Here is a 13,229-nt window from a genome sequence, read left to right on the forward strand (position 1 = left end):
TGATTTGACAGCTTGAATAGATGGCAGGCTATCTTTGTGAGGGGAGAATGAATGAGCCGGGCTTGTTTTATCCTGAACTGTGAGGAGCATTGATAGATTATTTCAGTTAATTCGGACCGATTGCTGGGAGAATGTTTCGAATGAATGAAGATTATAATGGGTTACAGACTCAGAATGCAGGAAATAATATTCACAATGGAGTGGAAAATAAATTTCCCTCATCAATAACTATTTCTCAGTTACACAGTGCGGTACACGAAGAGACCCTTAGTCTGTAATGTTGGACTGATATGATTAAGCAGGTGATGCCTAATTAAACAAATCACCCTGCCTGAGGTTTTGTCTATATCCGCTCCTTCTCTGAATTTGTTTGCCTGTTTCAGAATCTCATAAGTACCACAGCCTTCATTGCCACACCAGACACAGTTAAGGAATGGGATGACATTTTCTAGAGGAAACGTTACTATCAGTGTATCAAGGAACATACTAAAGTAAAAAAAAAATACTATTCCTGAAGAGTTAGTGGGACCAAGCTCTGATGTATCCAGGCGAATTGAAGGTGTTTATGTTAGAGCCATAACTGAATACAGGTTCTGAAGTTAATTTGCTTTGTAGATCCATTTACAACCGGTGTCCGACGCACTTGCCATTGGCGCCAGTGAGTGCCCTTGATATACCGGGGCTTATCCCTCCGATGGTTACTTTTCTTCAAAGCTGGAGTTTATGGAAAAATATGTTGGAGTAACTGAGACCATTGACACAACACTGTTTTTGAGCCCAGATTGGATTGAAAAGGAAGGAATTATTATTCTTTGTGAAGGCACCAAAGAGAATGTGAAGAGAAAAGTAGAGAGAACTTTTTGGACATCTTGTCTATTCACCGTGTGTTCAGTGCTGCTTTTGAGAAGGTGCAAGTTCCTGCTATATATGATGATGAGCGGAAAGGAGGAACAGTGAGGTGCATCCCGTCTAATCCTGTCATGTTACGTTCTGGAAGCAGCTAGTGCGACCGGAAACCGTACATTTGCTGAAATATTCAAGAAGTGGAAACAGGGATTGACTGATAACACGTTGGAATGCGAAGACGCCTTTTCCACTGGCAGTTCTGAATTTGATTTCGCCACACTGTTAGAGCAATCGAGGGCACACTTTTCCGAGAGAGGTCTCGCCGACTTGTTCCAGCAGGGGATCAGCATATTTATCAGCAGCTGCTGTAACTGAAGGAAACTAAGTTTAGTCATGGAGCAAGAGCGCCTAAGCCGTCGGGAGACACGAGTGATAGACACGGGGAGACACGGTCCAGTAGTCAACCGGGACACACCAATGATAGACACGGGGAGACACCGTCCAGTAGTCAGCTGGGGGACGCGGTCCAGTAGTCAACCGGGACAAACCAGTGATAGACACAGGGAGACACCGTCCACTAGTCAGCCAGGAGACATGCGTGATAGACATGGAAGATACGATCCAGTAGTCTGTAAGTGTCACAAGGAGTGATTTAATGCGCAAACCATTCATTCTCCTGAATTCCCGAGAGTAGAGACCCAGAACCGTCACATGCTTCTCGCATGACAAAGCTTTCAACCCTGGAATAATTTTCTAAACCACCTCTGAACCGTCTCCAGTGACAGCACACCCTGTCTCAGACAAGGGGCTCCAAACTGCTCACAGTACTCAAGGTGCATTTCATCAGTGCATTTAAAAACCAGAAAACTACATCGCTGCATCCATACTCCATTCCTCTCGAAGTGATCGCAAACATCGCATTGGCCTTCCTCACCACTTTCGCAACCTGCATATGCACCTTCAGGGAATGCTGGACGAAGAACCTAGAGTCCCTTTGCACCTCCGATTTTCCAATTTCCTCTGCGTTCAGAAAATAACCTTCCATTGTATTTCTTCTGCTCAAGTGCAGGACCATATATTTCCCGACAGTATGTACTATCTGCCACTTCTTTGCCCATTCTCTTAATCTGTCTCCGTCCTTTTGTAGCCTTTCTGCTTCCTCCAGATGTCCTGCACCTCCACCTATGTTCATCCTGTCCGCAAACCCGTCCGTAAGATCATCAATTCCAACATCCCAGTCATTAACATACAAAATAAAAATCCATCCATCAGGTCTACTGTATCCTGCATTTCTCTTTGGTATTGTGCTACCTCAATTGCAACTTTCTTTACATTTAATCTAGTACGCTTATATTGTCTAAATTTTACTCTTATAACTTTCGAGATCATAATTACTATCTGCATTAAATGTTTGAGCTTTACGTGAATAATTTAAAATCGTACATATTCGATCCTTTGTCAATGTGTAATTCATCTCAGAAAAGAGTAAGAAAATACTTAAGAAAGAAATCAGGAGGGCTAAAAGAAGGCATGAGGTTGCTTAGGCAGTCAGGGTGAAGGATAATCCTAAGAAATTCTGCAGGTATGTTAAGAGCAAAATGATAGTAAGGTATAAAATTGGTCGTTTTGAAGTTCAGAGTGGTCGGCTATGTATGGAACCAAAAGAAATGGGAGAGATATTAAATGCTTTTGTTTTTTTTTTTTGCATCTGTATTTACTAAGGAAACTGGAATGGAGTTTAAGGAAACACGGCAAACAAGTAGGGAGTTCATGGAACTAATATAGATTGAAGAGGAGGAGGTGCTTGCTGTCTTGAGGCAAATCAGAGCAGATAAATCCCCAGGACCAGACAACGTACTCCCTCGGACCTTGAAGGAGACTAGTCTCCTGGCAGGGACCATGGCAGAAATATTTAACATGTCGATATCCACGGGTCAGGTGCCGGAGGATTGGAGGATAGCTCATCTAGTTCCGTTGTTTAAAAAAGACTCAAAAAGTAAGCCGGGAAATTATAGACCGGTAGTAGGTAAATTATTGGAAGGAGTACTAAGAGATAGGACTACAAATATTTAGATAGACAGCGACTTATTAGAAAAAGTCAGCATGGCTTTGTGCGTGGTAGGTTATGTTTAACCAATCTATTATAGTTTTCCGACGAGGTTACAAGGAAAGTGGATGAAGGGAAAGCAGTGGATGTTGAAAAAATGGACTTCAGTAAGGCCTTTGACAAGGTCCCGCATGGGAGGTTAGTTAGGAAGATTCAGTCGCGAGGTATACATGCAGAGTTAGTAAATTGGATTAGACATTGGCTCAATGGGAGATGTCAGAGAGTGGTAGTGGAGGATTGCTTCTCTGAGTGGAGGCCTGTGACTAATGGTGTGCCACAGGGATCAGTACTGGGTCCATTGTTATTTGTCATCCATATCAATGATCTGGATGATAATGTGGCAAATTGGATCAGCAAATTTGCTGATGATACAAAGATTGGAGATTCAGTGGACAGTGAGAATTGCTTTCCAAGCTTGCAGAGGGAATTCGACCAGTTAGAGGAATGGGCTGAAAAATGGCAGATGGAGTGTAATGCAGACAAGTGTGAGGTATTGCACTTCGGAAGGTCAAACCAAGGTAGCATATACAAGGTAAATGGTAGGCACTGAGGAGTGCAGTAGAACAGAAGGATCTGAGAGTACAGGTACATAATTCCATAAAAGTGGCTTCACACGTAGATAGGGTTGCAAAGAACGCTTTTGGAACATTGGACTTTATAAATCAAAGTATTGAGTATAAGAGTTGGAATGCAATGGTGAGGTCCTGTAAGACGTTGGGGAGACCGAATCTGGAGTGTTTTGTGCAGTTCCGGACACCTAATTACAGGAAAAATATTAATAAGGTTGAAAGAGTGGAGAGAAGTTTTACAAGGATGTTGCCGGGTCTTGGAAAACTGAGTTACAGAGAAAGGTTGAATAGGTTAGGACTTTATTCCCTGGAGCGTAAGAGAATGAGAGGTGATTTCATAGAGGTGTGTAGATAGAGTAAACGCAAGCAGAATTTTTTCCACTGAGGCTAATAGGTATCTGTCAGTCTCATGAGACCATGGATTTGCGCCAAGGATGTTTTTTTTTTCCACGGCGCAGGCCTGGGCAGGCTTGTATGGGAGACCAGCAGTTCCCAAGCTGCAGGCCTTTCCCTCTCCACGCCACCGATGTTGTCCAAGGGAAGGGCACTAGGACCCAAGCAGCTTGGCACCGGTGACGTCGCAGAGCAATGTGTTGTTAAGTGCCTTGCTCAAGGACATAAACACGCCGCCTCAGCTGAGGCTCAGGTTACTAGTCCGATGCCTTGTCCACCAGGCCACGCGCCAACACTGAGGCTAGGGGAGAGAAAAAAAATCAGAGTTCATAGGTTAACGGTGAAGAGGGAAATGTTTAAAGGGGGGCTTCTTCATGCAGAAATCGGTGGGAGTGTGGAATGAGCTGCCAGATGAAGTGGTGAATGCGGGCTCACTTTTGATATTTAAGAAAAAATTGAGCAGGTATATGGAAGAGAGGGGTTTGGAGGGATATGGTCCAATTGCAGGACAGTGGGACTAGGCAGAAAAATGATTCGGCACAACCAAGAAGGGCCAAAAAACCTGTTTCTGTGCTGTAATGTTCTATTGTTCTATAGTTCTATCTGGTTGTCTCTGAGAGAGGTTATATCTAAACAAACCCCAGTGGCCTTCGTAGTCGCCCTGGATTTTTACGTAAAATAGCAATTAATATTGCTATTATCGCTATTCTTTCGCTTGACTTTGCACAGTTTGTTTTGTTACACATATTGAGTGTTTTGGCCGTCAGTGCGGTCCTTCATGGATTTTATTCTGTTTCTTTGATGCCCGTAGGAAAGTGAAACTCATTGCACATTGTGATATATGTATGTGATATATGCTGTGATGCAAAATTTACTTTCTGCTCTGAACTTTGAACCAATTGGGCCGAAGGATATTTTCCGTGCTATTCGATTTAAAATATTTGCATTGCAAAACAAGGAAGACTGGCCTGTTAAACCACAAAAAGTGAATATAATCCGGTCCGGAATGATTAATCCGATATTCCCAAATCCAGAAAGGTGTTAGACACACGTTACTGAGCTCCACGGCAGATGTGCGCTTAAGAACGACGATGTAAAATGCCGTTTCGATATAAAGACCAACAACGTGTTTGAATGGCCCCGATGTCATTCTGTCCAAACAACAACCACGGCTGAGAAGCTGACACAGACATTCCTCACTGAGGCCACTTTCTCATCAAACACCGCAGCCCGAATCCCATGTAATGTGACCCGTTGTTCAGTTCTATGTTGTGACTAAAACAAAATCTTTATCTTAATTGCTTCTTTCGCATACTCCCAAACAGTTCACGCTTTGGTCGCTCAGTAAAATTACAGTGATTGCATTATAAAAACAGCACGTGAAAAACAGAGTATTTGTCAGGAGTGGGGTTCGAACCCACGCGTTGGAGACCAGAACACTCGCGTTTACTAGGAAGCGACTTACTCGCCTTAGGTCTGGCGCCTCAGACCACTCGGCCACCCTGACAGCCCCTGCAGTACTGTCTCCACATGCCAGATAAACAGCTGTATTTCGGAATAGTCTGAATGACAACTTTGATGAGAGGGTATACATACAAAAACACTCTATATCCTGGGATTTTAAATGAATATGGACGGGATGCATTTTCTCAGATTGCCGAGCATGTGCGGAATCAGAGCGTACAGCATCACAGCACTGGAATTGTGCTGCACTCCGTTCAGGCCATCCTCCAGAGAAAGGATGACGCGGATTCGGAGAGTGTGCAGAAGAGCATCACCAAGATGCTACCTGAATTAGACGGTTTGTGCAATAACGAGAATTTAGTAAAACTTGTTTTTTTTTTTCTCTGGAGCATCGGAGGTGAGGGGGAATCTGATACACGTTTCTTAGATTTTCAGGCATAGATAATGGTAGAGCACGCAAAAGTTATCTCCATTCCAGGGTTTACATGTCTTTAAACGATCCCCTCTTAGGGCATACATTTCAAGTAAGAGGGGACCGTTTTAAACAAGATATGCCAACACACTATCCCGCTATATCGGCAAGACCAAGGACTGATTGTTGTCTTCAGCAGAGGGAAAACCAAAGGTTCTCGAGCTAGTTCTCTTTGGAGGATCAGAGGCAGGACGCATCTTTAACTTTAAATTGTTGGAATGACTATTTCCTCTGCTTTCTTAGGAGACTGCAGAGATTCAGCATGACATGAAAAACCTTGATGTGCTTCTATAGATGTGTCGTAGAGAGTATACTGTCTGTCTGCATCAAGACGTGGTACGGAAATACCATACCTTTGAAGGAAAATCTTTAAAACGTTAGTGAATTCGGCCCAGTTCATCACGGGAAATGCACTCCCAAACATTAAGCAGATCCACATAAAAAGATGTAATCGGAAAACAGCATCCACCGTCAGAGGTCGTCAGCATCCTGCCATGCTCTTTTTGCGCTGCTGCCATCGGGTAGATGGCACAAGAGCCTCAGAACTCGCACCACCACCAGTTACTATCCCATCAGCAATCCGACCTTTCATCAACAGGTGATAATGTACGCTCACATACCCATCCATTAAATAATCTGACAACCAATGATTTCACTTCAGAAACTTTTCTATATTGATAGCTGAGTTTGCCAGGAGGAGCTCAGCAGACCAGGCAGCATCTGTGGAAAAGCGTAAGCAGTCGGCGTTTCTGGCCGAGATCCTTCAATGTGAACTTTTTTTCTGAATAAATCACTTACCTAAAGTCAGGTGTACGGTGATCTATTGTAATGCGATGAACAGTGTCAAAAACATAATCTTATCCTCCAACAGTTTTTCTAATCCACCTCAACAACCCAGGTTTTGTTTACAGAAATAACGTCGCCCCGATTGAACGCTTAAAGACAAATTTTGTCAGGAGTGGGATTCGAACCCACGACCCCAGATGGAGACCAGAACACTCCCGTTTGTCGGAAGGACTTTCATTCCTTGAGTCTGGCGCCTTAGACCACTCGGCCACCCTGACAACTTTTGATGTGTGTTTGAGAACGGAATAAATGCTTGATTTGTAAGAAACGTCATATCCACACAAACATATATACCGTCCTGTCAATCGGAAATGAAAGCGAGAGTGTTACAGTTTGCTCAGGTTAGGCAGCTTCTGTGGAGAGTGAAGCTGTAAAATTTTACAATTCGAAGACTCGTGAGACGCGTTTCCTCAAGAATTTGGGAAGGACGTTTGTTGAGATGGATGAGAACGCTTGGAAGACTCATCGCTTTCACATTTAAGGAAGCGGAGATATAAACGTTTATAGACAGGACTGAATCTAAAAACTGGGTGGGAGTTGATCGCAACAATGTCAACAGAAACTGAACGCAGAAGGTTCAATTATAGCCGGGAACGCTGCTTTACAGATGGATGTTGGTAAGTAGACTAAAAGGCCCAATAATCTCATGATTTTAGAATATAGTGAAGATGTGACAAGGTTCACAAGAAAATGAGACATCGTGCGGAAAGGCCGTTCGGTCTCCTGTGTCTGTTTCATCTTTCCATCATGGATGAGTTATGACAGTCAGAATGTTGTTCAGGCTTGCAGGTCAATGTTTAATCTGAGAGAGGAGACGGAAACAGGGTCTTTTGGACGTTAGAGCAGCGGCCTTTCTGAGAGATGAGACGCTTAACAGAACGTAATTCGCTCAGGTTCACAGATCCAGTGTTAAAGGCACAGAACACATTACAGTAAGACAGGGACAAGCAGGCGGCCACCGTCTAAGTAAAAGGCTCCTCGCGGGATGTGGAAGGCGGCGATACCTACGGAGTTCCTGATGACGACAACTACGAGAAGTGCACACAGCTGCCGCTTGTAACAATCCGCCCTATGGCGTGATGGACTAGGACAAACAGAGTGGTAGATACACCCACGGTGCAGGACACAGGGAACTGTGGGACAGTCAGGAAGGGGAAAGGATTTAAAGAGGCAGTGCAGACTATCCCTATGGCCATCACAATCAGAAACATCTGGATGCGGTTTGTGGTTGGATGACCTGGTAGGGAAAAGCCACAGCGGTCGGACCTCTGGCACTGAGTCTGGTTTTCTGACTCAAAAGGGAAGGGGAAGACAGATTCCTGGATGGTATGTTACCTGCCGGGTGCCGGGGTCCGGGACAACTTGGATCAAATCTTGAATATTTTTCAGCAGGAGCGTGAGCAGGCAGCGGTTGTGGTACCAATGACATCGGAGTGACGACTTTCTGCAATGGAGATTCAGAGAGTTAGGTGCTGAGGTGGAGGGCAGGATCTTCGGGGTTGTGACAGCGGCACGTGGCGCGTCCTAATGAGGCGAGGAATGGAAATATGATACAGATTAACACGTGGCTAAGGGTTTGGTATAGGAGACAGGCCATACGATTTTTCGAGTACTGATCTCTTTTCCATGGAAGCTGAGACCTGTGGATAAAGACGGTTTGTGTGTGAACTGGAAGTGTAGTAATATCGTGTCGGAAAGTTAGCTAGAGCTGCATGATGAAGCTTAAACTACATTTACAGGGTAATTGGAACCAGGGTGCCAGAACAGCTGGTGCGGAAATTGTGCAGACATGTTGATAAGATCTCACACAACGTCAGGAATGCAATCATTGAGCAAGGTCCAACTGGTGGCCTGAGGTGCGTATATTTCAGTGGTAGAAGTATCTGAGAATAAGCCGATGAACTCACTGCTTAGATCAAAACCTGGAATCATGGTATCTTAGCCGATAATGAGACTGGGTTGCAGGAGAGTCTGGTCTGGCAGTTCAGTATTTCAGAGTTCCTTTGCTTCAAAAGTGATAGAGCGGGATGGACTAAAGGAAGGGAGTAGAGTTAATAGTCAGGGAAAATTCTCGGCTGTCTTCCGTCAGTGCAGATGCTGAATTCGACTAATCCAGGTTCCTTTCCTTCGCGGGGTCGTTTAACGCGCTCAAAGGCACGGACAGACGCTCAATTGGTGAAACCGTGAACAAGGAAAGGTATGATCACGTTAATGGGGAAAGATTACTGACCACCCAATGGTCAAGAGTATTTAGACGGCCAACTTTGAGGAGATATCGCAAACAATTGCAAAGGCATTACGGTTGTTAGAGTAGGTGTTTTTAACATTCCTCCCGTTGACTGTTAATTCCACACTTGTAAAGGACAAGATGGGTAGGAGATCGTCCAACATGTTCAGGATAGTTTTTATCATGCGCTGACGGCCCAACGAGAGCGTGCGCGATACTTGAACTGCTATGATGAAATAAATGAAACAGGATAAGCGAAAGAAGCTTTATTTAACGAACACTTTGTATATCGTGATCACAATGCCATTGGTTTCAATATAAATATGGGAAAAAAGATCGTTCTAGTCCGTGCGTTGAGATTTTTCATTGGGGAAGGTCAATTTGGACGGTATTGAAAAACATTTAGCTATTGTCGATTGAGGCAGGATGTTTTCTGGTAAGAGGGACGCGTTCAGAAATGAAAATCGGAGCGCAGAAAGCTCGTATGGGCCTATCAGAAATAAAAATAGAGACAACAAGAGTAAATAACCTTTGTTTTCAAGAGTAATGGTGTTTTGGCACATCGCTCCCGATGCCGGCGGAGACGGGCGAGGTCCCTCACTATGATTTGGCTGCTGTTTTCACTAAAGACACGTAGACCTCTGGGGGAGAGTTTGTGGTGTAGAGGACACTAAATGAGCCTAATTCGGCCGGATTGTTATGTCTTCAAGTCATTCCAACAGATTTTTGAGGCCAAATTTTCTCTTGACGGAACCATGCTGTCTCTGGTCTACTTCATCATGTGTCTGAGACTTCATCCTTAATGATTGACTCCAACACCTTCTCATCCGCTGTGGTCAGACTGACCAGCTTAGAATCTTCCTGTCTTCTGACTCTCCATGCTTGAAATGTGAAGTGATATTTCCAATTTTCCAGTCCTCCGGAAAAATTCTAGAACCGAGTGGTTGTTGCAAGATCATCACTAATACCCCACCATGTCTTCAGCCAGCGCTTTTTAAACTCTGGGGTGTGCAGCATCTGGTCGTTCCAGTCTACCTTCGGACACTTGAGTTAGTCACTTACCATCTCTCCGGTCATGGTAACTTCACACACTTCATACCCCTGACACCTGTAACTTCCATCACGCGGCTGGTGCTTTCCAGACTGAAGACTGATGCAATATACTATTTAGTTCGTCCGGTATTTCAAGGTCCCACAGCGCTACATCTCCAGCATCGCTGCCAACGATCTCGCTACTTTTGATACTTTATGTATCAGAAGAAATTTTTGGTAACTTTACTAATATTATTAGTCAGCTTACTTTCGTACTCTATTTTTACCTTCATAATGCCTTTCCAGTACTCCAAATTCCAACTAATATTGCTCAATTGTACTTTTTATTACTCAATTGCTCTTTTGCTTTTTTATATTGGTTTTGAAATCTCGTATTAAGACTTTAAGATATAAGAAAGAAGTAGGCCATACGGCCTATTCAGTCTGCTTCGCCAGTCAATCATGGACTGATCCCAAACATCCATCATTCTCACGATCCTGTCTCTTCACCCCATAACCTTTGAGGCCCTGGCTAATCAAGAACCCATCCAACCCTAACATAAATACACCGAGTGGCCTGGACTCCACAGACGCTCGTGGCAACAAATTCAACAGATTTACCACCCTCTGACTAAACAAATTTCTCCTCATCTCAGTTCTAAATGGACGTCCTTCAATCCTGAAGTCGTGTACTCTTGTCCTAGAATCCCCTACAATGGGAAATAACTTCGCCATTTCTGATTTGTTTAGACATTTTAACATTCGGAATGTATATGATATCCGGCTCAATCTCCTGAACTCCATGGAATACAACCCAAGAGCTGCAAAATGTTCCTCATACGGTAACCCTTTCATTTCTCGAATCATTAAGGTGAATCTTCACTGAACCATCTCCAACAGCAGTATACCTTTTCTAAAATAAGAGCCTCAAATTGCACACAATACTCTACTGTGGTATCACGAGTGCCTTATAGAGCCTCAACATCACATCCCTGCTCTTATATACTATAGATCGAGAAAGTAATGCCAACAGTGCATTCGACTTCCTCAGAAACGTTTCAACTTGGAGGCTAACCTTCAGGGTATCTTGCCCAAGAACCCCCAAGTCCCTTTGATCTCTGTATTTTGGATTATCTCTCCATCCAAATAATTGAATGCACGTTTACCTTTTCCTTCAAAATGCATGGCCATACAATTTCCAACATTGTATTTCATTTTCCACTTCTTTGCCTGTTCTCCTAAAAGATCTAAGTCGCTCTGCAAGCTCTCTGTTTCCTCGACACTTCCCGCTCCTCACTTAAGCTGCACCGGTGAAACACTACTGGTAACCGGCACCCAGACCAGTCGCGCAGGAGTTTACTTTCAGAAATCTATACAGCCTTTGTCCTGTCTTGTCATGTGCCTACAGGTACTCCGTAATCTCATCCCTAACATCGATTCCGACAACTTCCCAACCACTGATAACTGGCTAACAGGCCTTTTTAAATAGTGAAATAACGTTTGCAATTTTTCTGTCATCCGGTACGCCAGAATCTATGGATTCTTGAAAGATTATTGTTAATGCCTCCACAATCTGTAGAATTAAAAATGTGGGGGTATAGCTCAGTGGTAAAGCATCTGACTGCAGATCAAGAGGTCCCTGGTTCAAATCCAGGTGCCCCGTTCAAAAATAAACAAAAGTGACCACAGCGATTATATAGAATGTAATTTCATTTATTGAAGATTAATTGCGCTAATGTGAGGTGCTAAATTTTGATTGGACTGATCAAAATAGGCCACACATGGTAAATGGTAGGACACTGAGGAATGCAGTAGAACAAAGTGATCTAGGAATAATGATGCATAGTTCCCTGAAGGTGGCATTTCATGTGGATAGGTTGGTGAAGAAAGCTTTTTCTATGCTGGCCTTTATAAATTGGAGAATTGAGCATATTGAGAATTGAGATGTAATGTTAAAATTGTACAAGACATTGGTGAGGCCAAATTTGGAGTATTGTGTACAGTTCTGGTCACCGAATTATAGGAAAGATGTCAACAAAATAGAGAGAGTACAAAGGGGATTTACTAGAATGTTAGCTGGGTTTCAGCGCCTAAGTTACCGAGAAAGGTTGAACAAGTTAGGTCTTTATTTGTTGAAGCGTAGAAGGTTGAGGGAGGCCTTGATAGAGGTATTTAAAATTATGAGGGGGATAGATAGAGTTGACGTGGATGGGCTTTTCCCATTGAGAGTAGGGGAGATTCAACCAAGAGGACATGAGGAGAGTAAAGCGGCAAAAGTTTAGGGGTAACACGAGGGGGGATCTTCTTTATCAAAGAGTGGTAACTGTGTAGATCGTGCTTCCAGTAGAAGTGGTAGAGGCAGGTTCGATATAGTCCTTTAAAAAAATGGATAGGTATATGGACAGGAAAGGAGTGGAGGGTTATTGGCTGAGTGCAGGTCGGTGGGCTGAGGTGAGAGTACCCGTTCGGCACGGATTAGAAGGGCCCGGATGGCCTGTACCCGTGCTGTAATTGTTATATGGTTATATGGTTATTCTCTCCCGCTACTTGCGTCAGAACCTGAGGGTGCATTCCATCAGGTCCAGGAGATATTTCGACCCTCAGAGCAGTTAGCTTCCTGAGCACCTTCTCAGTCGTAATTTTTCCTGCTCAAACTTCACTTCCCTGGCACTCCTGAATGTCCTGTATAGGGCAGACGTCTTCCACTGTGAACACTGATGCAAAATACGCATTCAGTTTGTTCCTCTATCATCTCTGCATCTCTCATTGCAATATCTCCCGCGTCATTTTCTATTAATCCAATATCGACCCTCGAATCTCTTTTACCCTTAATGTACTTAAAACAGATTAGTATCTTCATTGATATTAATCACCAGCTTCCTCTTGTAATTCATCTTTTCCTTCCAAATGACCTTCTTTGTTTACTTCCGCAGGTTCTTAAAAGCTCCCCAATGTTTTATATTTCCAATAGCTGTGGTTTCCTTTTACGTCCCCTCTTTTGCTTTTACTTCGGCTCTGACTTCACTTGTCAGCCACCGTAGTGTCCTTCCTCCCTTTAAAAATGTATCATTATTTTTCTTTCCTGCAAATGTCCCTTTCCAGTCAACTTCGGCCAGTTTCCCTCCGATGCCGTTGTAATTTCCTTTATTCCACTGACATACTGACACATTGGATTTTATTTTTCCCTCTCAAATATCAATATGAACTTGATAATAATGTGATCTCTGTTCCCTCAGGCTCCTTTAACCTTCAGCTCTCATACCAGCTCCGATC

General features: G+C 43.6%; 2 non-coding genes across 2 annotated transcripts; one reads left to right on the forward strand and one right to left on the reverse strand.

Annotated features, from left to right (window-relative positions):
- Positions 1 to 6,801: 6,801 nt before the first annotated feature.
- Positions 6,802 to 6,915, reverse strand: trnal-caa (transfer RNA leucine (anticodon CAA)). Its single transcript has 2 exons — positions 6,878 to 6,915; positions 6,802 to 6,836 (listed from the first exon to the last, which is right to left on the reverse strand). It is a non-coding gene; the product is annotated as a tRNA-Leu (tRNA).
- Positions 6,916 to 11,547: 4,632 nt separating this feature from the next.
- Positions 11,548 to 11,622, forward strand: trnac-gca (transfer RNA cysteine (anticodon GCA)). The gene has a single exon. It is a non-coding gene; the product is annotated as a tRNA-Cys (tRNA).
- Positions 11,623 to 13,229: the final 1,607 nt, after the last annotated feature.

Source organism: Hemitrygon akajei, unplaced genomic scaffold (assembly GCF_048418815.1).
Source record: "Hemitrygon akajei unplaced genomic scaffold, sHemAka1.3 Scf000154, whole genome shotgun sequence".
Taxonomy (NCBI): Eukaryota; Metazoa; Chordata; class Chondrichthyes; order Myliobatiformes; family Dasyatidae; genus Hemitrygon; species Hemitrygon akajei.